At 38.0% G+C, this 25,418-nt stretch overlaps 1 protein-coding gene and 1 pseudogene across 1 annotated transcript in view; both read right to left on the bottom strand.

Moving 5' to 3' along the window:
- The window catches only part of CFAP20DC (CFAP20 domain containing), a 360,272-nt gene that overhangs the window by 295,987 nt on the left and 38,867 nt on the right, over positions 1-25,418 (bottom strand). The gene's annotated exons all lie outside the window — the stretch shown is intronic.
- LOC128591853 (BCL2/adenovirus E1B 19 kDa protein-interacting protein 3-like) lies at positions 16,237-16,854 on the bottom strand (annotated as a pseudogene).

The following is a 25,418-nucleotide window of genomic DNA, read 5'->3' as shown; positions in this document are numbered from 1 at the left end:
AGGAGAACTCAGCAGCAGAGGATTACAGATACAGAGCTACTAATGGCATTTCTTCTTTTTTTGTTTTTATTTCTGATCAGTTTTATTTCTCTTGTAGGCTAGTATATTAGTTAAACCACATAAACTTCTATAACAAACTCTGTATTCTCAGTGACTAAATAGAATTTTGTTTTGTGCTTTTTAAAAGTTATCACTTCCACTAAGACAAAAAAGAGGAAAACTGGATATCTCTTTATAAGTCAAAGACTTAAAATCGATCATTTTTTTCCTCCGTTTCTCTTTTACATCCCAATTGCAGTCTTTCTAAAATGTTTTTTTCTATTTTTATTTTATTTTTTTTCTTTTCTTTATGAAAGGACTAGCATTTGCTTTAGTATGCAGAGCACCAAGCATGCTAACGAATGTATGGAGGCCATGTATAATATAATAGTTCAAGTTAAGGAACCAACAACATCCTTATAACTAGAAACAGATATATCCATCTCCAGCCAGATTTCTTCAACTGCTGACCTCCAAAAGAAGCTCCACAACAAATGGTTTATCTCCTATGAATGTAATGAAATCCTCTAAAACCCCCCTGGGCTGTGAACTGGTACTGGTCCATATCCTGTTAGGAACCAGGCCACACAGCAGGAGGTTAGCCAAGCTTCATCTCTATTTACAGTCACTCTCCATCACTCACATCAGTGCCTGAGCTCCACCTCCTATCAGATCAAGGGTGGCACTGGATTCTCATAGGAGTGCCAACCCTACTGTAAACTACAAAGAATCTAGGTTGTGTGCTCCTTATGAGTACCTAATCTCCCTAACCCCTGTCTGTGGATAAATTATCTACCATGAAATGGTTCCTGGTGCCAAAAAGGTTGAGGACTACCACTCAATAAGCAGAACATATAAAATACTATGTTCCATAAATATTCACTGAATATTAAGTATTCTTTGATGTTGAACTATTCATTCTTATTAAATTAACAAACCACATTCTCCCCAAATAATATTGACTTAGGCTACTTTCATGGTCTATATTTTCTTAAAATATATACCTTAAAAGTAAATTAAGTTTCAAAGCAATTATTCTAGATAAGCCCCCCAAATATGGAAATTTTAAGTATGTTCAAATATATAAAATATATCTACATAAACATCCACCCTGCTTTAGTAACATTATTATTGCTGCTAACTATATAGTAAGTAAACTATTAATTTATGAAATTCCAAGAAACTAAGTAAGTATTTTGCTCATATAATGCTTGCGCAACTCTATGAAATGGGTTAACAATATTATCCTCATTTCATCTTTGGGCCACAAAGAGGTTAAATGACATGTTTAGATCTCAAAGCCAGCACACGGCAAAGCTTAGATTTAAACATAGGCAGGTTCCAGGCTGTGTGCTGTTAATCACTAATCTATCCAGTGCTATTCCAAGATGCTGGCCTACAAGTGAATTCTTACTAATATACAAGCAGGTTAAACACCAAAATTGAGAGTAATTGTTCAGAAACTTATATACCAATTTGATATTTCTGTAACATCAAGTATGTGATCACTAGACTCATCTCATTTACCGGACAGGGTATAGGGGATGAGGGGTTACCAAAGGCACATGGTGAGTAGCATGGGGCCTAACCTGTGTTACTGGTATTATGTTCAGTCAGCTGAATGGCATGGTGGTCTATGAAAAAGAAGAAATTAAAGAAAAAGAAAAAACAAAAAACCCTCACATTGTTCTTCAAATGGGTTGAGAAGTCCTGATTTACACTAATATCATTTTTAGTCAGACAATTTTCCCATCTCAGATGGAAAGGGGGCATCACTTTTTGCCTCCCTCCATCACACAATAAATACAGAAAGAATTTTGGGATTTGTTCCAATTTACATTTATAAATTTAGTACATATTTTAATGAGGGTTTTATGCAAAACATTTCAATAGGAAATATAATTTGTTGCCCTTACCTCATGAAAATATTTAGTCATGTAAAATATATCTATACAAACATCCACCCAGAACTTGAAAGTTTTCAGTTTTATCTCCCCCAAAGAAAGCTTTTCTAGAAATGAAAAATATTAAATTTACATTTTTAATTTGAAAGACACCCCACACCCCACCCCTCACATCAATTATCCAGAATCTGTTTGCTTTGACTTTCAAATGATTTGGAAAGTGATTTAAATCACTTCAAAAAATATAAAGGCAGAAAACTTGGGGTAGTAATTTTCCATTTGAGAAAATAAAAATATTTCTAAAACAAATAGTAGTATTGAGTATGTCTTTCACAACAGGGGAAAAACGAGATATTCCATATATACTGATTTTCAACATAAATGACGTATATCCTCTCCCTTTTTTATTTAAGGAACATTTTCTAAAATGCAGTACATATTTTTTTTTTTTTTTATAACCGCATTACAAACTTCTTTGTAAATATAGTATCCTATTCACAATACAGAAAACTTCTACTAATGCCTATAAACTCTGAGGCAAGGACCTGGTACAGTGTGATTGACTGAAACAGAAAGCTGTTTATCCCCAGAGTTCTGGCATCTTCTCCCATTATGTGCATTAATTTCTAAGGAGACACTTCCACCTTCATCTACCATTCTTTTTTTCCTTTCTTTCCATTTTTTAAAATCTATATTCTGAAGTAGAGGGGAAAGAATTACGGAAAGAAGAAAGAGACATGTGTACATACACAAGCTCAATACATACTGAGCTTAATTTACACACAATTCCAAGTCAATGGACTCCGTCTTTTCTAAAGCATGCAGTGCTCTCCCGGCTCACAGGCCCTTTTTTGCTTCCTTCTGAGATTAATTACAGATGACTCTGAGACTGGAAGTCTGATGGCTAGATAAGTCCAGTATTACTTGATCTTTTATCATTCTAATGCAAATTCTATGAGGTATATACCATTATCCTCATTGTTTTTTTAATGGAGAAATGGCAGTACACAAAGTTAAGTAACTTGCCCAAGGCACCCAGCAAATTAGCATCAGAAAAGTCAGGTTTTTAAACCATGTTCTTCTATACTGCCTTTCCCCTTCTCCAGTCTTTCCCACACATATTTTTTCCAAGTGATATATATACACAGACATATATATACACATATATATATACACAGACATATAATTGTCCTTTATGTGTATGCATTTCTAGACACCTCAACCACATCATCAAATTATAATTCCCTATTATGCTTTCTTTGAAATGTCACCTTTCAAAATGATACCTGTAAATCTCTTAAACATGAAATTAGCAGGAAGCAGAGAGAAAGGATGATTGGAAGCAAAAAGTAAGAACAGTTTCAATGACTTTGCTTGGGTAAAGAACCCAAAGATTAAAAAATAAAATCCTGGGGGGTGGAAAAGAAGGTTCTTTGTGATGGATGGATGGCTCTTTGCCTTTTTATGCAGCAGGTGGAGCTATGGTACTATTTGTTAGGGTTACAGGAAGGCTTTAAGTCTAAAAAAAATAATCCAATTTGCTCCTAGGATATCCGTTTTCTTTTGCATTTTCAAATGGTCCATTTCTGTTTTTGAAACATTTTTCCTCCATGCCCTGAGAACCTCAGTCTGCACTACCTATATCCCTCTTGCTGTGGAATGACAGAGGGTTACCACCTTCACTGCACATCCTTATGATGCCATTTTGACAAGGATATTAGGAGATAGAGTTGCACAAAGCAGCCTGTTTTCTTCTGTCCCATCACTCAATAGGTTTCTTCCATAATTTAACAAATCTATTTTTTAGACTGAAAACAGGACTCTCTTGCAACTGAAAAATTTCCAGAATAACCATTTGCATAGCTGTTTAAGTTTCCAATTATAATGCAGCAGAAATGATTGCCTATAACCTCTCATAAAAATATTTTTATAGAAATTAAAAAAGAACAAAAACTAATTTTATTCAAAGAATTAAGATTTAAAATATTCCCCAAATAGGCGAAGTAATTAATTTTGAGTAGAAAAAAAAATCATGTTTAAGAATATATAGGAATCAAAAAGAAAAAAAAGGATATATAGGAATCAGGCTTGGCACCTGTAGCTCAGCGACTAGGGCACCAGCCACATACACCAGAGCTGTTGGGTTTGAATTCAGCCCCAGCCTGCCAAACAATGACAACTATAACCAAAAAATAGCCAGGTGTTGTGGTGGGCACTTGTGGTCCCAGCTACTTGGGAGGCGGAGGCAAGAGAATCACTTAAGCCCAAGAGTTTGAGGTTGCTGTGAGCTGCGATGGCACAGCATCCTACCGAGGGTGACATAGTGAGATTCTATCTCAAAAAAAAAAAAAAAATAGAACATATAGGAATCAAAGACATTCACTCTTACATAGGGAGAACTGTGTCTAATATTACTGTGAGGATTAATTTTTTGTCAACTGTAATGAGCCACAGGGTACCCAGAGATTTGGTTGAAAACTGTTCTGAGTGTGTCTGTGAAGGTGTTTTTGGAAGAGAATAACATTTGAATCAGGTAACTGAGCAAATCAGACTGATTCCCAAAAGTGGGTGGGTTTTATCCACTCCACCAGGAGTAGAGGCCTGAATAGAATAAAAAGGTAGAGTAAGAGAGAATTTGCCTTCTCTGCCTGATATAAAGCTAGGACATCAGTCTTCTGCCTTTAGACTCAAGATGGAATTATACCATTAGCTCTCCTTGGGTATCCAGTTTGCTGAGTGGGACTTCTACGCTTCCATAAACACATAAGCTAATTCCATATAATAAATCCATATAGATATAACTGATTCTGTTTCTCTGAAGAACCCAGAGGAATATAATTACTAATTTAAATTGCTTTGGTATAAATGAAGCAAAACATAAAAGTTTACTTGTAATATTAATTTCTTTCTAAGTAACAACATATCGTTAGGTATTCGATTATGTAACAACATAGTTTTCAAACTTATTTATACAAATAAAGTTTACCTGTAATATCTGTGTTTTTTTTTTTTTTTTATATATTTGAATCTAAAAAGTACTTACATGATAGGAAAAGAAAATGATTATCACCTCTCTGCCTTCCTGCTATCTGGAAAAGTCCATTCCCAACCTTGCAGAGAACCCATGTGGCTACTTTTATCTACTCTTCCCACTAGAAAAACATTCAGGGATAACCAAAAATGGCTATGATTTACCCAATTTGCAACCATTAAGCTATAGAAAGATTACATAGAAGTAGTATACAGATTTATAATGTGTGATATACACAGAACTTCTAATCCACACAATTCATTAAGCAGGAAATATAATTATCTCCTTAAATTACCTTATATAGAGAGCTTTTTCAGACTAGAGTATATAAATAAGTTTACTGAATGTCTACCAGGTGCTAGGCCAGGGAAACAAAAGTGTGTTCTGTGAACTGGCTGCTGATCTACAAACAAGGAAAGCAGCTAGAGTCAGAATGCAAATCAGCTTTATTAAGTTTTTTCCTAGCAAGAATTTTTGCAAAGGAAGGAAAGGATTGCTTTACATTGTGGCCTAAATTCCTTATCTCATTGGTCACTTTGAGTAGCACTATTCTAGGCAATTCTAGGTGCTATCAGATGTGTTATTTTATCATTTACAATAGCTAACATTTACTGAATTCTTATTGTATGCCTGACACTTGTACTAACTCATTTAATCCTCATTAAAATCTTGTGAAATAAGTACTATTTTTATCCACCCAATAGATGAAAAAATTGAAGCACAAAGTTAACATAGACAGTGAGTAGTGAGCTGGGATATAATATAGGCAATCTGGCTCCGGAGCATGCTGGTGCCACTTCACTATACAGCCTCTCCTGAAATCTGAATCATGACAGTTTAGTGAGGGAAACATTCCTCCATTTTAGAGTTGGGAGTTAATTTTCCTAAACTGTAAGCGTCCCAAAATCAAGGGCTGTTATTCATTTTATCTCTGCATGTTCTCTCTTACAGCCTTTAACGATGTACCTAAGTTCATAAACATTGTGCAGAAAAGTATGAAACACAGTCTCTACTGAAAGGACCAAGCTAACTTCATTTTGTTAAAACTAACTCCATTTTGTCTCACAGCCTTCACTGACCCCACTTTGCCCCACAGCCTTCAATTTACAGTTGCATACCAAAGGTGATAGGCAACCTGCTTCCTCCCCCACCCCGGCTCCAGTATGTTTGCCCCTAGCGATAACAGCACCCACCCTTGGCCCCAGTAGTAGTAAATCTTTCCCCTAAGCCCCTATTCCTCCCCCCCTTTTCTTTTCTGTATCCTTAAAACTGCTCTTCCCTCTGCGGTAGGGGCTTCTCTGCCCTCCTGCTGCAGCAGGAAGGAGAAGCCCAGATTCGAATCTGTGAATAAACGGCTCTATTGTTTTTGCATTTGACTCGACTCCTTAGTGGTCTTTGTGGGGTATTTCAAGATCTGGGCACAACACTACCCTCAGGGAGTTCATAACCTCATGGAAGAGATACCACCAAGTGGACCAAGAACAAGACAGAAGGACTGCTCTGCTCTGGACTTAGAAAAGTGAGATGAGGGCCAATAAATTACTTTATGGATGTATCCAAACCTAAGTCTTCAAAGTGGAATAGTCTCACAAGACTACAAATGTCTACATGCCTTATAATACCATTTGCACACTAATGAATACAGGAAGAAAGACACCAACTTTCTCAAAAGCAATATCCAGACTGTGGAGTCTGGCATCAGCCTTGGGGGTGGGGAACTTGAGGGATTCTACAAGAAATTAGACAAGTAAATCCCACAGAAGACAAGGTCCTATTGGTTGGGGCAAGGGCTTCTTGAGTAATACCCCTAGGCACAGGCGACCAAAGCAAAATTGGACTAACAGGATCACATCAAGCTAAGAAGTTTCTGCACAGCAAAGGACAATCAACAAAAGGAAGAGACAACCCAGGGAAAAGATATTTGCAAACTACCCATCTGACAAGAGATTAGTAACTAGAATATATAAGGAGTTCCAACAACTCGATGGGAAAAAATTCAAATAATTTGATTTAAAAATGGGCAAAGAACGGACATTTCTCAAGAGAAGACATACAAATGCCAACAGGCATATGAAAAAATGCTCAACATTGGGCGGCGCCTGTGGCTCAAGGAGTAGGGCGCCGGTCCCATATGCCGGAGATGGCAGGTTCAAACCCAGCCCAGGCCAAAAAAAAAAAAAAAAAGAAAAAATGCTCAACATCATTAGCTAGCAGAGAAATGCAAATCAAAACTACAATGAGATAGCATCTCACCCCAGTTAAAATGGTTTGTATCAAAAAAATAGGCAATAACAAATGCTGGCGAGGATGTGGAGAAAGGGGAACCCTCATATACTGTTGGTAGGAACGCAAATTAGTGAAACCGCTATGGAAACTAAAATGGAAGTTCCTCAAAAAACTAAAGATAGGTTCGAAGCCTATAGCTCAGTGACTAGGGTGCTGGCCAAATACCCTAGGGCTGTCGGGTTCGAACCCAGCCGAGATCTGCTAAGAACAATAATGACAACTACAACCAAAAATAGCTGGGCCTTGTGGTGGGTGCCTGGAGTCCCAGCTACTTGGGAAGCTGAGGCAAGAGAATTACTTAAGCCCAAGAGTTTGAGGTTGCTGTGAGCTGTGACGCCACAGCAACCTACCAAAGATGACGTAGTGAGACTGTCTCAAAAAAAAAAAAAAGCTAAAAATACAACTCTGTTAAGACCCAGCAATCCCACTGCTGGGTATATATCCAAAGGTTGGGAATTCAATGCATCAAAAAGGTATCTGCACTCCCATACTTATTGTAGCACTATTCACAAAAGCCAGATACAGAATCAACCTAAATATCCATCAGCGGATAAATGGATAAAGAAATTGCAATACATGTACAGAATGGCATGTTATACAGCAACAAAAAAGAATGAAATCCTGCTATTTGAAACAACATGGATAGAAATGGAGAACATTATGTTAAGCGAAGTAAGATAAGAACAGAAAGACAAATCTCCTATGTTCTTAATCATATGTGGGAGCTAGATATTAAATATGATTGATCTCATGGAGATAGTTCAGTGATTATCAGAAGCTGGAAAGGGGAGCAGCAAGAGGGGAGATAAAGTGGAAATGAGTAATATGTATAAACATAAAGTTAGACAGATAGAATGAACAATATTTGATAGAACAACAAAGTGACTATAATCAACAGTCAGTTGGGTATACTTTAAAATAACTAAAAGAGTGGAAGTGCATTGTTCCTAACACAAAAAAATGTATAATGCCTGAAGTGATGGATACCCCAATTACTCTGATTTGATTAATTCACATTTATGTCTGTATCACATCACATATATCCTATAAAGATATATTACTATTAAGTACCTATCATAATTAAATATAAAAAAAGAAAAGGGGAAGAAAAAAGGCAAGGTTAGGAAATTATGTAAAATCTGCTCTCCAAATGTGATTAAGAACTTAAGGGTCGAGGCACTAACCATCCAGTTGAAGTTGACCTCTGTTATTTGAATGAAGTAACCAAAAGCACTAACCCAACTTTGAAAGTCACTGAAATCAAACTTTGGAGGTATTAATTTTTTTTCACGGAATAACACTGGACTCGGCAGCCTTTTATCTCAAGAGGATTTCCCAAGTTTCATAGTCTACAACTTAAACATTCTTCTGAAGGTATTAATTGAAAGCAAACTTTGGTAGCTGAGTTTCTCTAAGTGGGCATCTACCTAATGGCAAGTGCTATAAAGTCATGGGAAGATTCTGCAGGGGTGAAAGAGACTTCAGTGGCAGTATTGAAATAGGCTCAGGAAATTTAGGAAGAACCTTCTCAATACATATTTTCAGGAATAGTAAAAGATTAGGAGCAAAGATTCTGAAATCTGTTGGGTCTCGTTTAAATGCCTGTTCTGTCCATTGCAAACTGTGTGACTGTGGAGAATTTAGCTATTCTCTATAACTTAAGTTTACTCATTTGTAAAATGGGGATAATAATATCAACCTCACAGGGATGTGTTAAGAATTAAACTATATGACACACATTAATTGCTTAGCACAGTACTTGGCACAAGATTTAACAATAAAAATAACAACTGACACTAAGTCCTTACCACGTGCCAGGAACTTTTTTAGGCTCTCACACCAATTAAGAAATTTATACTTCACAATAACCCTGTGAGGCAGTAATAATTATTTACAAATAGCCCTTACTCCTATCTTTGAGGTGGATAATGCATCCCCATCCCATGACTCTAAAGTTGGCCATGTGATAGGCTTTTATCAGCGGAACTGGGCAGACAAGACTACTCATCCCAGCAGATGTGCTAAAAAGCACCCAGAGGTTCTGTCACAATATGATGATGGTGTGTGCCAGGAATAGAGGCTGCTCCTTCACCCTGCAGCCCAGAATAAGAAAGACACAGCAGACATAAAGCCTGCATGTGCCATGAGCAAGAAAGAAATGCTGGTCATAAGCTAGGGGGGCTTGGTAATTATCTGATAGTATAACTTAACCTCATTTTCAGCTGAAAAAATTAAGGCTCAGGTAGGTTAAGTCATCTGTCCAAAGTCACATGGCTGTGGGCTGTGCAACTCTAAACCATTGTGGATTAACCTTTGTTAGTGCTTGTTACCATTACCATCACTGATGAGGACTCAAGATACCTAGGGAAAGTTATTAGTGAACAGACCCAACAGGGAGACCCAACAATGCTAAAAGCAGAGAAGAAAGTGTTTATTTACTATACAGATTCTGCAGAAGTGTAAGCATGTTAAGAATGAATGCTAGTGTGAACATACCAATTACGGATGACTTGAAAAAGGTCAGTGGAACTTATGCTTTATATGGTGGAAAATTACAAGCCACTGAATTTTGAGAGGCCAAGGAAGAAGCCATAAGACAAACACGCAGCCAAATATCCTTAAAAAACATAGACCTGGCAGTGCCTGTGGCTCAAGGAGTAGGGCGCTGGTCCCATATGCCGGAGGTGGCGGGTTCAAACCCAGCCCTGGCCAAAACACACACATAAAAAAAAACATAGACCTGAGACAGCAACAAGGAGGCTATAGACTTGAAACAGGGATCTAGAATCAGGAACAGTGGCAGCATCAACAGAGGCACATTTAGTGACGGAAGACCTTTAATGACTATATGAATATGGCAGTCACATATCCACCTCTGCTTGCTAAATGGAAGAAGGGGTGAATAGACAAAAGGATTCCAAAGAGTCCAGCCTGGTGGACTACAGTGATGATGGTACCCAGGCCTGGAAATACAGACCTTGTACATTTAAATGGATACTCAGTCCTCTCATTGGGCTATTGTAATTAATTGCTAGGACTGACTCAAAAAAGATCTTAATAGATCTTAACAGGGCTCCAGGATTTGTACAGTAGATTTGTACAAGAAAACAATGACCTGCTGATAAGCTCTGGAAATAAAAATCCTTATCAATGTGGACAGGGGACTGTGATACCTGGTAGGACATTTGGAAACACTGATGGAGGTCCTTAAACTTGGAGTTGGGAAGCTGGAACCATTTGTCAATTAATGAGACAGTGAAGACTCAAGGATAATCACAAAAGATTTGAGGGATTGAGAAATTTAGACCAACAGAAATGGGGGCAAAGAGTGGGTTGCAAATTAGAAAGCAATGTAAATGATTTTGTAAAGAGCCACATAGGAAGTTTTGTTCCAGGGACCGTAGAAGAATGGTATGTCCTTCTCTAAAAAGGAAGACCCATTGGAGAGTTTCTGGTGCAGAGTTCAAGAGGCATCAACTGAGTTGGGGCGTAGGTGAATAATATACGAAAAATCCCACCATTTTGAACTAAAATTAAGGTCACTGACTAGAAAATCAACCATAAAATGACATTAACCATTGATAGAGTTAATTAAATGGGGCAAAGAAAACTTGATGGGAAAAAAAAACAAAAGTAGATTTAAATTAGATGGCAAAAAGTAAGAATTCATTTGTTAATTCCAAGAGTCTTTTGTCTGTAAATGCTACTAAAACTAGGATGCATATTGGAATTGAAGAAATAAAAGAGTTAGTAAAAAGGGTAAATTCAAAGTGTTAAAGACTGCCAAATGGAAAGAGGAAAAATGGTAAGAGATCTCGGAGATTTAAATCAACACAAAAATAATTAACATGCACTGTAAATTATAATTTATGTATTTAATCTCTATACTTTATCCTTGAAGACTCTTTTGATGCTACTGGAGAAACTCAGGGTTTAATAGCCTCCCTCTGTAGGACAGTACAGATTAGGAAAAGGGGGGGTTATTGTATGCTTAGGGGTTTGGTCTTTGAAGCAGAAAGCCTTTTTCTAATCTCTCAAAAGCAGGGAATTAGCTAGGCAATACTTCTAATTAGAGGTGGCCTCAGGGAAGGAAGGGAAGTATCTGATGTTACCACAGCAGTCAAAGGCTTCCCAGGCCCTCTCCCAATTAATGTGGCTTGAGGGGAAAGACTAAAAGGTGACATATGATAGAGAGGAGATTCCAAAACTGAGAACATTCTAAATTGGAAAAGTAAACTACTAAACCAGCGGTTCTCAACTTTCCTAATGCCGTGACCTTAATACAGTTCCTCATGTTGTGGTGACTCCCAACCATAAAATTATTTTCGTGGCTACTTCCTAACTGTAATTTTAATATCTGTTATGCAGGATGGTCTTAGGCGACCCTTGTGAAAGGGTTGTTTGACCCCCAAAGGGGTCCCGACCCACAGTTTGAGAATTGCTGTACTAAACAAAACTGTAACTTGTGGCATGAGTGTATTTTTCAGTACACAACATGCACTAAAATGCTATATGCCATGTGACTAGCCACAATCTTAATCATTTACCTAGGAAGCAGGATAATGATGTGGATTACCACAGCCTGACAGAACTAAATTGAGCTGGTCTTGAACTCTTGAACTCAGGCGATCCACATGCCTTGTACTCCCAGATTATAGATATGAGCCACACCACCCGGCCACCCAGAACACAAAATGACACTCTATCTCAGAAAAAAATAAACACAAACAACAACAACAACAAAAAACTAAGTTGGGGGTTCCAGTTCTGTTAACCTTGAGAAGCCTTCCAAAGGTTACTGTCAGAGCCTCAGTTTCCTCATTCACAAAAGAAAACTAATAAATCCCCTTTTTTCCCCACACATACTGATTAATAAACTTCCTTCTTAATGGCCACCTGATCTCACATTAGGGGTCACCTGTGCAATTTCTTAAAATTTATTTGAAAAAAACTAAGGCTTCTAAATGACATGATTAAAATGACGTTAGGCAAGAAAAGCTGCTAGAAGTATCTTTAAATGTGAAATCATTCACTTATTCACTCAATACATTTTATTGGGCGACTATCATGCACTAGGAACTTTTTTTTACATACATAATAACATTATTTATTTATTTTTATTAAATCATAAACACATAGATCATGTATACATTAATGCATGTATGGGGTACAATGTGCTGATTTCATATAGAATTATGAGCGTTTACATAACACTGGTTAATATAAACCTCATCTCGTTTACTTAATTATTGTTTTAAGACATTTATATTCTATACTTAATAAATCCGACAAGTACCCCTTGCATTATGCACCACCAGTATGATCCCACCATTCACCCTTCCCTAATCTGACCTCCCTCCTCCCCTTCTTTCCCCCCCTCCTCCCTCCTTCATCCCGGGCCATAGTTTTGAATTTTGAATGAGATTTTAATTAACAGTTCCTAGACTTTACCACTAGGAACTGTTAATTAAAATCTCATTCAAAATTCAAAAATCATTAGGCATAGTGGCTCACATCTGTAATCCCAGCACTTTGGGAGGCTGAAACAGAAGGATCACTTGAGCCCAGGAGTTCAAGACCAGCCTGAGCAACACAGCGAGACCCCCCATCTCCATAAAAAATTTTTAAAAATTAGCCAGGCATGCTGATACATGCCTATAGTCTCAGGCACTTCAGAGGCTCAGGCAGAAGGAACATTTGAACGTTGGAGTTCAGGGCTGCAGTGAGTTGTAACTGCACCACTGTACTCCAGCCTCAGTAACAGAACAAAAAATCAAAATGTATACAATAGCTAGTTAGTCACTTATGTATTAAGAACATTAATAATATTATAATTTTGATTTTTTTAAAATACTGAAGTACACCTTGATCACCATAACAATAACAACAAAAACCCAATACAAATCAGACACAAATTAACACCATAGAGAATACTGAATTTCCTGTTCTATTATTCTTACGCTCAGCCACAAATCTGATAGGCTTGATGGGATCTCCAAGTGCAGAGAAGGATGTCAAACCAATGTTCTCAGGCTTATCAACTGGCATTGGTTCTATTTTTTCTTCACCTTTCTCCCTCCTCCAAGGAACTGCTGAAGTTTATAAGAAAAGGAGAGCACGTGTGACCTTTTAATAAAAACCAGTCTTTGTCCAGCTTAAAAAGCACTTTCTTTTTATCCTCAAACTTAATCTACACATTAAGTAGGCATTTTCTCCTTTTGCATATAAAGAAAACTGAGGCTCCAAAAAAATGAAGTCACTTGCCCAAGGTTTTAGTTAATAACGGAGCTACAACACATCCAAGATTTCTGACAGCAAATCCTATCTTCTTTCCTAAGTTATATGGTGAATCAAAAGACCTATTTTATAACCTATTTTATAAGCATTTCAAGAGTTACCAGAGGTGGAGAAGTGTATAGATTAATCACATTAAAAATGCAGCACAGAAGGGAGGAGAACAATTGAAAGATTTTAATAATTATGAAATTCTACAGGTATCATTCTCAGTCATCTGAAGGTAGATATTCATTTTATGTTAAATGCATAAATTCTCAGATGACTGAGTATGATATTATATAGAGATGAATGAGAATGATATATATATATATATATATAGAGAGAGAGAGAGAGAGATATGAAGCAGATGTCACAGTTCTGTATGTAGACACTCTAAATAAGGAAGGAAGGAAATGACCATTTGCCATACATCCATTAGACAGAAACTTCTTGGTGTTTATAGGTGTTATTACATGTAATCTATTGAAGAGATTAAGAAACAGAATTAATACTTGGCAAGTTACATGCGTTTCAGCATAGCAAGTTATAGGCTGCTTTTAGATGTATTTCAGAATAGCAAAAATGATAGGCTGCTTTAATAGTTGGATTATATTTATTGCACTATTATTTACCTTTCTAAACCAACAGTTAAGTGTATGCTAAAGCTATCCATAGGTATCCCAATAAAAGATCCAAGTTAAGAAAATCAGAGCTAAAACATGGTTCTAAATCTATACACAAATGTGAAATTTCAATTCATTGAGCTAAAAGTCTGAAGACATGGTAAGAAAATGAAGCAAGTAATATATCTGAATAATTCATAGGCTATGCTTGTTAATGGCAAAAATTGGTCATCCTTATTTCCCCACTGTACAGCATTTCAGGAGGGCTGTGAAACTAACTTGCAGGAAGAAAGTAGAGGAAGCTGTAATTAAGACAGTACACACAATAGCATAAACGTTTTCTAATTTCACTTTCAGGTCCCTTAACTACTAAAGGCTCTTTTCAAAATTGCTTTTGTTTCAACTAAATACAGCAACAGCCCTCTTAACTGACCCACTTGACTAACACTTTTCCTTATGGAATATACCTGCTTCTGATGTTCTTGGCAGGTCCCACCTCATAAAGGTCCTTACTATGAATGACTGCCTGACAGGCCCTCTACTCTCAACCTTGAAAATATAGCAAACCTATGGATGAGATGCTGACTTCGTTTTAGGATAAGGAGCTCAAGCTACAAAGAGAACAGAAACTCTATGAAATCAAGGATCATCTTTGTCTGTTCTGTTCACTGATGAATCTTAATACCTTGTATCAGTTCCTAAGGTATAGCAGGTACTCAATAAATATGTGGTAAGCAAATAAAAGTTTATAGCAACCTGGGCAGCGCCTGTGGCTCAAAGGAGTAGGGTGCTGGCCCCATATGCCAGAAGTGGTGGGTTCAAACCCAGCCCCAGCCAAAAACTGCAAAATAAATAAATAAAAAATAAAGGAAAAAAAAAGTTTATAGCAACCCATTAGGTATCTAAGAAATAGGAATAAAGCTTTTCTTGCTTAAACCCTGGATGCTTCCTGAAGGTATAAAAAGACGTATCTTTGAGCCAAAATCAAACGAAAGAATAAAAGTATTTTATAAAATATAAAGTATTATACTAACTTAAGGAATTATTGTTAATAGTAATCATTATGGTAACGTTTTTTAATGCCCCTACCCTCTAGAGACATGGCTGCCATAATGAAAACTGCAGAAATCCTCAAGTAATCCCTGATTTTGCATGAATTGGAAACTAGAGGATTACACAGATTGCAAACTACAGGCCTCTAGGACTTGGCAAAATAATCATTTGCATTTTTGAAAATTACTCATCAACCTTTAAAAATTGGAAGATGTCACAAAACATCTAAATTTCTTGATTCTCTTGAAATATTTGAAGATTTGGTAAATACAGTTTAAGCTGAGCACTGAGTACAGTCCCCCACCTCTTTAAGTAGGGTCTGAGGTCTCCACTGCATAATCCCCACAGCTCCATTTTGTTCATTTCCACTACCTGCCTAGCCCTATGTAAGCTTATGATTTGACTATCACTGCATTAGCAAATACCAATATACTACTATTCAACAAAACCTTGTCCCCAACATCCAGTTCTGTAGGTTTTCCTAGAGAAAATGCCATATAATGTTACCAATTCTCTTTAGATAGAATATTGACCTGATTCTTTACTCCTTACTCTATTCATATTCTTTACTTGAGGTATGACCATGAACTTGCTTTGAAGAAGGAATGGTATGCTTATTCCAAGTCTAGATCTCAAGAGGCCTTGTGGGTTTCTGCTCACTCAATTGTTTCTGTCATTGCCACAGGAAGGGACTTAGTGGTGTGTCTCCTCAGTCTGGGTCCTAGAATGAACACATGTGGAGTAGCTCTAGCACAGACCTTAGTGAAGAAACAAGCCCAGCCACATCCCTGGTTCAAGCATATTCTCCTGGCCAAGCCCAGACAAGATTAGCCAAATCTAACTTGCCCCACCAGTACATGAGATATAATACATAATACTTTTAAGCCACTAAATCTTGGAGTAATTTTTTATCCAGAAAAAGCTAGCTGATACAGACAAGTTTCCAAAAAAGTCACCTTACACAACATTGTCTTCTGTGGTAAATACCACTCTATTAAAGGACTATAAAATACTTCAAAGTATACTACAAACATAGCCCCAAAGCCAAAACATGAGAAAGGAAGACAGATGGAATGAACACCTTCAGAAAGTCTTCAGAGAAAATACCCCCTTTCGTCATGGCTCCACTTTCCCTCATACTTCAAGACATGGAAACGTTCAGGCTGCCTGAAGTGGAACTCCTTGGGTGGGCTGTTTTCAGGTCCACTGGACCAGTCTGACACCCAGGCTGCACTTTTCTTCAGAGCCTCAACTTCCTTCTCTCCTTCTACAACTACTTCTTTTCACTGAGAGCTGTGGTCCCTGCTGGTGTGCATATCCATGTCAAACATGATCTGTCCATCTTCTTGTGGGGGAGGGCTGTCACAGTGAGAACTGCCTCTTGAACTACTCTGTTCTGATTCATGTTGTACATCCAAAAGAATCTTATCCATGTCTCCGTTGTGGATGGAGGATGAGGAAGATATATGTTCCAGCTCCCAATTTTTCCCATTGCCATTATCATTGCCATTGCTGCTGCTCATGGAAGCTCCACCCAGGAACTGTTGAGGCCAGCTGGTGGGGGCAAAGGCTGCTCCCCTTCCTTGCAGTTATTGTTGTTATTGTGAAGGGGCGGTGGTGGCTCAACTAAGTGAGATGACATGTCAGGTGACTGGAAGAGCAACAGCCGCAGGACCATCTCTAGTTCTCCAGCAGCAACAACAAGCCGAGTCCCCCACCCTCTTTTCTGCCTAAAATTGTAAGTTTTTAAAAAACACATCAAAAAATGAAATACAGAAAGACCTAAATGAATTAAATTCCACAAATGAATGAGCCCTTGATGGGAAAGGAGAGATCCATAGCTGTTCTAATTTCTAGAAGAGGATAGAAGAATCAGCTATGAATGAGAGTAAGGAAAAACCAGCCTAACTTAATAGCTGCATGTAGGCTGGAGTGAGGGATTGGAATTCTAAGAAGCCCCCACTACAAAGCAAGTCTCCATCTACCTGCCAACTTTTTCCCATATTTCTTCAAGTGCTGGATGTAGTGTACTGAATGTGAGGGTGGAACAAGAGAGCAGAGAGAAATTTATCTGAGACACTCTGGGATTCTAACTACTGGAGGGTGGGATGAAAGAGACCTCCCCAAGGAAGTCTAGGCCTTCACAGAGCACAGGGCTTCTGTCTTTGACATGTGTGGATTAGTCAACAAGGGAACAAGACATTTCCCAAGGCACAGAATTCCAGGAGCAAGGCCCTAGTGACCTAATGGTCTGAGATCTAGGTTACAGGGTAGAGAAAGATCCCAACAATCTGAGAGTTTATTTGGAGGTTCTATAAAGGAGTGCAGCTCCTGGTATACCCTTAACTGAAGAATGATCCTCTTCTATTGGGAAAAGTTGCCCTCTGGACCAAATTCTCAGTTTCAAGGGGGACAAACATGGAATGGTAAGGGAGGTAAAGAGGGGAACACCAGCTTAGATAGCCAGATCAGCCAAATCAATTCTGGCAATATATGGGGTGACAGATGTCACAGCAAGACCCCCAGTTTGGAAAGTTGGCCTTGCTTCTGTAAATTTGTTAAATCTTGCCTATGGTTAGAATTCAAGCTCTGCTAAAGAAAAATGTGACTCTTCCCTCAAAAGATTTGAAAGTAGCAATGAACTGAATCAAACTGAAGCTACAACAAGCCCAGACCAAGTTTAACCACAGTCTGACTCAGCCTCCACCTCTATTAGAAGGAGCATGCTCTTTTCTGGATTTACATGTTATTAACTCCTGATTTAACTTTTCTTTATACACATGTATCGTATGCAATCCAATAATAAAAGACACACAAAGAAGCAAGAAAACCTCAATCATGAGTCAATAAAAGCAGATACAGAGATGACTCACTGGGCAATTATTTGTTAGGTAATTGATGAATATTGTTTAATCACTAGCAGCATTTCTTTCATAGGGATATATTTAGGAAATAGATAAATAATCTTAGTACTACTCAATGAGAGGTACAGATAATTTACATTTTTAAGTTTCTTGTTATAAAAACATAAAAAATTTTGAGTAATCACTCCTTTGCAGACATGTAAGACTCTGACTTAGATGCTTGAGCTGCAAAATAAAGCACAGCTCATCTCTTCAGGGACCTCACAGTCTACTAGGAAAGACAGACCCTATAACTACAAATCAACTGAATAAATGCTAGCATAAAAGCATGTTTATGGGAAGCACAAAAGATAAAGTAGTTACTAATTCAACTTGAAGAGTAAGGGAAAGCTTTATCTCAGTTTTGAAGAATGAGCAGGATTTCACAGATTGAGATGAGAGAAAGGGCATAGGAGTGAAGAGATAAGCAAGCTATGAAGGAATAAATGTGTGTGATACTGTCAGGATCCTACCAGAAGTCCAGTGGTTTTAGAAAGCATAGGGCTAAAGGAATTTGTTGAGAGACAGAAAAGGAGTTGGGTAGAAGATGTGACTGGAGAAGACATTTGAAGCCAGAATGAAAAAGGCTTTAAAAGCTACATGAAAGCTCAGGGGGGCTTTCAAGCAGGGAAATAATAAAGTCAGATTTACATTTTTGACTGATATTTCTAGAACTTATAATACTATGTTATGGTTGTTCATAAGTTAACTTCTTCCACCAGACTATGAGTATTTGAAGGGTAAGAAAAGATAGGAATTGATGAAGGAAAAAGGAAGCAGAAATTAAAAAGAAAAGATTTGAGATAGGAGATTAAGAAAATTCCCTGACTTTTATCCTACAGTTGTGATTTGCATCATTAAAATTATTAATCAATACTGTTCTTATATTTATAAGTAATGAAGTTTATTAATATAGCAATGTTGGTTCAATTTATTCCACCTAAGGACATAAGCGAAAGTTTGTTTTTGTAATTCCAAAGTAGTGTTTTAAAAAACAGAATGCATCATTTAATGAATAAACAGATAGTAAATCATTAAAAGAATTCTTAGGCCACAGATTCTTTGACAAGCAGTGCTTAAACAAGACAGAGATTCATTTATAGTTCATATCTAGAGGTGGGCAATTCAGAGCAGATTAGTGGCTCAATAAAATGCTATCAGGAACCCAGGTCTTTTCTCCATCTTTCCCCTATGTTATCCTTAGGTTTTTACATTTATGCTTTTAAAAATGCTGCTGCGTTTCCAAGTATGTATTCATATTCACATTTCAGGCAAAATAGAGGAAAGACCAAAGCACCAAAGAACATAGGGCTAATGGAACAAGTTAATTAATTCCGTCCTCTTTGAAAAGCTTTCCTAGGAGTTCCACCTAGAGAATTCCACTTGCGTTACATTGGCCAGACCTAGGATATGTGGCCCTTTCCAGCTATATGGGAGTTTAGCAAAGTGAGCCTCAGGCGGAGCAAGATGGCAGCTGAGTAACAGCTTCCTTGCATCTGGGCACCGTGAGTCTGGGGAGATAGGACTCCAGGCATCTCTGGCTGGTGGGATCTGCCTATCATCACCCCTGAGAGGATACAGGGAGTCAGCGAGAGACTTCTGGACCCCAAGAGGAGGACTAAAACAGTGGAAAACCGGCAAGTGGTCGCGTGTGTTCAATCCGTCTAAACCCGCCCGCAACTGTAAGTTCAGTAGCAGCGAGACTGCAAACCAGAAAGGCCTTACCTGTGAACTGTTTTGGTGTCTTTGGACCTGGCACTCAGCTGAACTGCCTTGGGGAGAGCCTGAGCGGGAGTGTGGAGAACTTTGGCCTTTGTCTAGGGCCCCAGTCTGAGCCGCTGAGTCAGACGGAGCTAATAGTGTTTGGCTCTGGGTCACAGGCAGACATTATGAACCATCTGCCCGGGCAAGCTCCACCCTCAGGGTTGCAGAGCTGGAATTGGGTGGGAGCTGGTAACCCAGCGACCAAGTAGCCGAAGGGCGGGGTCTGAGCCGCCTTGCAGCCCTAACCCTCGGGGGCAGAGGGAGACCAGTTTTGACACACAGGGTAAGTGGATAGCCACTTCAGCAGTGATTCCAGCGACAACCACTTCCCTGGGAAAGCCTCTGCTCAGCAAGTGAACAAGTTCAAAGTGCCTTTTAAGTGGGCTGAAGAGAGATTTAGGGTGTCTACCTGCTGGGGTTTGAGAAACTAGCAGCCTCCAGTCATATCAGAACTGTGATTAACATCTCATACCCCAGAAGACCACGTGTTGCCCAGACAATATTCAATCACATATACATACTGCTTTGTTTTTGGTTGTGTTTCTTTTTTTTTTTGCTTTTGTTGTTTTTTTTTTGTTTATTTTGATGTTGTGGATTGTTGTTTTGTTTTTTAAGTTCAACCTTTTCCATACAGATCCTTTTTCTTTCTCAATTTTTCTAGTTTAATTGTAATTTCCCATTGCGGCCTATTTCAATAATTAGAACTTCATTTTTGTTAGTGTTTCTACCGCTAGTATTTGTTTTTTCCAGCCAATTTTATCCCATAAAGTTTTCTGTTTGCTTGTTTTGGTTTGATTTATACCATTTTTGTCTTTACTCTCTACTTGGTGGAGGTGGGGTATTGTGTCTGATTAGGTTAGCAAAGAGCTGCTGACCTCAAGGGAACCACCCAACTGGGCACCCCCAGAAGGTGGTTTTTTTTTTAAGGTTGTATCAAAGTACTCTACTGGACACCTATATTGCTCTGTCTCCCTCTTTCTGTGCCTCTCTTCTTTTTGTCAATATTCCTTTTACCCACCCCCTCTCCTTTCTCTATTTTTCTTTTTTTTTCCTTATCACTCGGTCCTCCTTTCTTTCATCCCTTTTTCGCTCTTAAACCTTCTCACCCTTCTGATCCTGTGACCCTTAGTCCACAGGCATGAGAACTTAAAGAGCAAGAGGAAGTGAAAGGAAAATTAGGGCAAGGAAACAGATAAAAGAAATCACCCATGAGGAAGAATCAGCAGAAAACTCCAGGCAACATGAAGAACCAGTCCAACACAACCCAGTCAAGGGACCATGAGGTAGCTACTGCAGAGGATTCCACTTATAAAGAAGTCTTAGGAATGAGAGAAAGGGAATATAGAATACACATGTTGAAAACAATGAAAGAAATGATGGAAACAATGAAGGAAACTGCTAATAAAGTGGAAAATAACCAAAAGGAAATCCAAAAACAGAATCAAATCAGAGATGAACGATATGAAGAATATAAAAAGGATATAGCAGAGCTGAAGGAAATGAAACAGTCAATCAGGGAACTTAAAGATGCAATGGAAAGTATCAGCAACAGGTTAGACCATGCAGAAGAAAGAATTTCAGAGGTAGAAGACAAAGTTTTTGAGATAACTCAGATAGTAAAAGAGGCAGAAAAGAAGAGAGAGAAAGCAGAACGTTCACTGTCAGAATTATGGGACTATATGAAGTGTTCCAACATACGAGTTATAGGAATTCCAGAAGGGGAAGAAGAATGCCCCAGAGGAATGGAAGCCATACTAGAGAATATTATAAAAGAAAATTTCCCAAATATCACCAAAGATTCTGACACACTGCTTTCAGAGGGCTATCGGACCCCAGGTCGCCTCAACTCTAACCGAGCTCTCCAAAACACATTGTAATGAACCTGTCCAAAGTCAAGACAAAAGAAAAGATTCTGCAAGCTGCCAGGAGTAAGCGCCAGTTGACCTACAGGGGCAAATCCATCAGAGTGACCGCAGACTTCTCTAATGAAACTTTCCAAGCAAGAAGACAATGGTCATCTACCTTTAATCTACTTAAACAGAACAATTTCCAGCCCAGAATTCTGTACCCTGCTAAGCTAAGCTTCAAAACTGATGAAGAAATCAAATCATTTACAGATATACAAACATTGAGGAAATTCGCCACAACAAGACCAGCTCTACAGGAAATACTGCAACCTGGTCTGCACACTGACCACCACAATTGATCAGCAGCAAAGTAAGAACTCAGAAATTAAAGGACAAAACCAAACCTCCACACTGATGCAAAAGATAAAACTAAGCAATGGACTCTCACCAAATAAGATGAATAGAATACTACCACACTTATCAATTATCTCAATAAATGTTAATGGCTTGAATTCCCCACTGAAGAGACATAGATTGGTTGACTGCATTAAAAAACACAAGCCATCCATTTCCTGTCTGCAAGAAACACACCTGGCTTCAAAAGACAAATTAAAGCTCGAGTCAAGGGTTGGAAGATAATTTCTCAGGCAAATGGAATTCAGAAGAAAAGAGGAGTTGCAATCTTATTTTCAGACACATGTGGATTTAAAGCAACTAAAGTCAAAAAAGACAAAGATGGTCACTTTATATTGGTCAAGGGAAAAATACAACAAGAAGACATTTCAATTCTAAATATTTATGCACCCAATTTAAATGCTCCCAGATTCTTGAAACAGACCTTACTCAGTCTGAGCAATATGATATCTGATAATACCATAATAACAGGGGACCTTAACACTCCTCTTACAGAGCTGGACAGATCCTCTAAACAGAAATTAAACAAGGATGTAAGAGACTTAAATGAGACCCTAGAACAACTGTGCTTGATAGACGCATATAGAACACTCGATCCCAAAGATAAAGAACATACATTCTTCTCATCACCCCATGTAACATTCTCCAAAATTGATCATATCCTGGGACACAAAACAAATATCAACAGAATCAAAAGAATTGAAATTTTACCTTGTATCTTCTCAGACCATAAGGCACTAAAGGTGGAACTCAACTCTAACAAAAATGCTCAACCCCACCCAAAGGCATGGAAACTAAACAATCTTCTGTTGAATAACAGATGGGTGCACGAAGAAATAAAACAGGAAATCATTAACTTCCTTGAGCATAACAACAATGAAGACACAAGCTACCAAAACCTGTGGGATACTGCAAAAGCAGTTTTGAGAGGAAAATTCATCGCTTTAGATGCCTACATTCCAAAAACAGAAAGAGAGCACATCAACAATCTCACAAGAGATCGTATGGAATTGGAAAAAGAAGAACAATCTAAGCCTAAACTCAGTAGAAGAAAAGAAATATCCAAAATCAAATCAGAGATCAATGAAATTGAAAACAAAAGAATCATTCAGAAAATTAATGAAACAAGGAGTTGGTTTTTTGAAAAAATAAATAAAATAGATAAACCATTGGCCAGACTAACCAGGAATAGAAAAGTAAAATCTCTAGTAACCTCAATCAGAAATGATAAAGGGGAAAAAACAACTGATCCCACAGAGATACAAGAGATCATCTCTGACTACTACCAGAAACTCTATGCCCAGAAATTTGACAATGTGAAAGAAATGGATCAATATTTGGAATCACACCCTCTCCCTAGACTCAGCCAGGAAAAAATATAGCTCCTGAACAGACCAATTTCAAGCACTGAGATCAAAGAAACAATAAAAAGCTTCCAACCAATAAATGCCCTGGTCCAGATGGCTTCACTGCAGAATTCTATCAAACCTTCAAGGAAGAGCTTATTCCTGTACTGCAGAAATTATTCCAAAAAATTGAGGAAGAAGGAATCTTCCCCAACACATTCTATGAAGCAAACATCACCCTGATACCAAAACCAGGAAAAGACCCAAACAAAAAGAAGAATTGCAGACCAATCTCACTCATGAACATAGGCGCAAAAATTCTCAACAAAATCCTAGCCAATAGATTACAGCTTATCATCAAAAAAGTCATTCATCATGATCAAGTAGGCTTCATCCCAGGGATGCAAGGCTGGTTTAACATACGCAAGTCCATAAACGTTATCCACCATATTAACTGAGGCAAAAATAAAGATCACATGATCCTCTCAATAGATGCAGAAAAAGCATTTGATAAAATCCAGCATCCTTTTCTAATTAGAACACTGAAGAGTATAGGCATTGGTGGCACATTTCTAAAACTGATTGAAGCTATCTATGACAAAGCCATAGCCAATATTTTACTGAATGGAGTAAAACTGAAAGCTTTTCCTCTTAGAACTGGAACCAGACAAGGTTGTCCTCTGTCACCTTTACTATTCAACCTAGTGCTGCAAGTTCTAGCCAATACCATTAGGCAAGACAAGGAAATAAAGGGAATCCAAATGGGAGCAGAGGAGGTCAAACTCTCCCTCTTTGCTGACGACATGATCTTATACTTAGAGAACCCCAAAGACTCAACCACAAGACTCCTAGAAGTCATCAAAAAATACAGTAATGTTTCAGGATATAAAATCAATGTCCACAAGTCAGTAGCCTTTGTGTACACCAATAACAGTCAAGATGAGAAGCTAATTAAGGACACAACTCCCTTCACCATAGTCTCAAAGAAAATGAAATACCTAGGAATATACCTAACGAAGAAAGTGAAGGACCTCTATAAAGAAAACTATGAAATCCTCAGAAAGGAAATAGCAGAGGATATTAACAAATGGAAGAACATACCATGCTCATGGATGGGAAGAATCAACATTGTTAAAATGTCTATACTTCCCAAAGCAATCTACCTATTCAATGCCATTCCTATCAAAATACCAACATCGTACTTTCAAGATTGGAAAAAATGATTCTGCGTTTTGTATGGAACCGGAAAAAAATCCGTATAGCTAAGGCAGTTCTCTGTAACAAAAATAAAGCTGGGGGCATCAGCATACCAGATTTTAGTCTGTACTACAAAGCCATAGTGCTCAAGACAGGATGGTACTGGCACAAAAACAGAGATATAGACACTTGGAATTGAATTGAAAACCAAGAAATGAAACTAACATTTTACAACCGCCTAATGTTTGATAAAGCAAACAAGAACATACCTTGGGGGAAAGATTCCCTATTCAATAAATGGTGTTGGGAGAACTGGATGTCTACATGTAAAAGACTGAAACTGGACCCACACCTTTCCCCACTCACAAAAATTGATTCAAGATGGATAAAGGCCTTAAACTTAAGGCATGAAACAATAAAAATCCTCCAAGAAAGCATAGGAAAAACACTGGAAGATATTGGCCTGGGGAAAGACTTCATGAAGAAGACTGCCATGGCAATTGCAACAACAACAAAAATAAACAAATGGGACTTCATTAAACGGAAAAGCTTCTGTACAGCTAAGGAGACAATAATTAAAGCAAAGAGACAACCTACACAATGGGAAAGGATATTTGCATATTTTCAATCAGACAAAAGCTTGATAACTAGGATCTATAGAGAACTCAAATTAATCCACATGAAAAAAGCCAACAATCCCTTATATCAATGGGCAAGAGACATGAATAGAACTTT

This window comes from Nycticebus coucang, chromosome 8 (assembly GCF_027406575.1).
Source record: "Nycticebus coucang isolate mNycCou1 chromosome 8, mNycCou1.pri, whole genome shotgun sequence".
NCBI classification, from domain to species: domain Eukaryota; kingdom Metazoa; phylum Chordata; class Mammalia; order Primates; family Lorisidae; genus Nycticebus; species Nycticebus coucang.
Note: the sequence above shows the minus strand (reverse complement) of the source record. Positions and strands in the feature narration are given on the sequence as shown.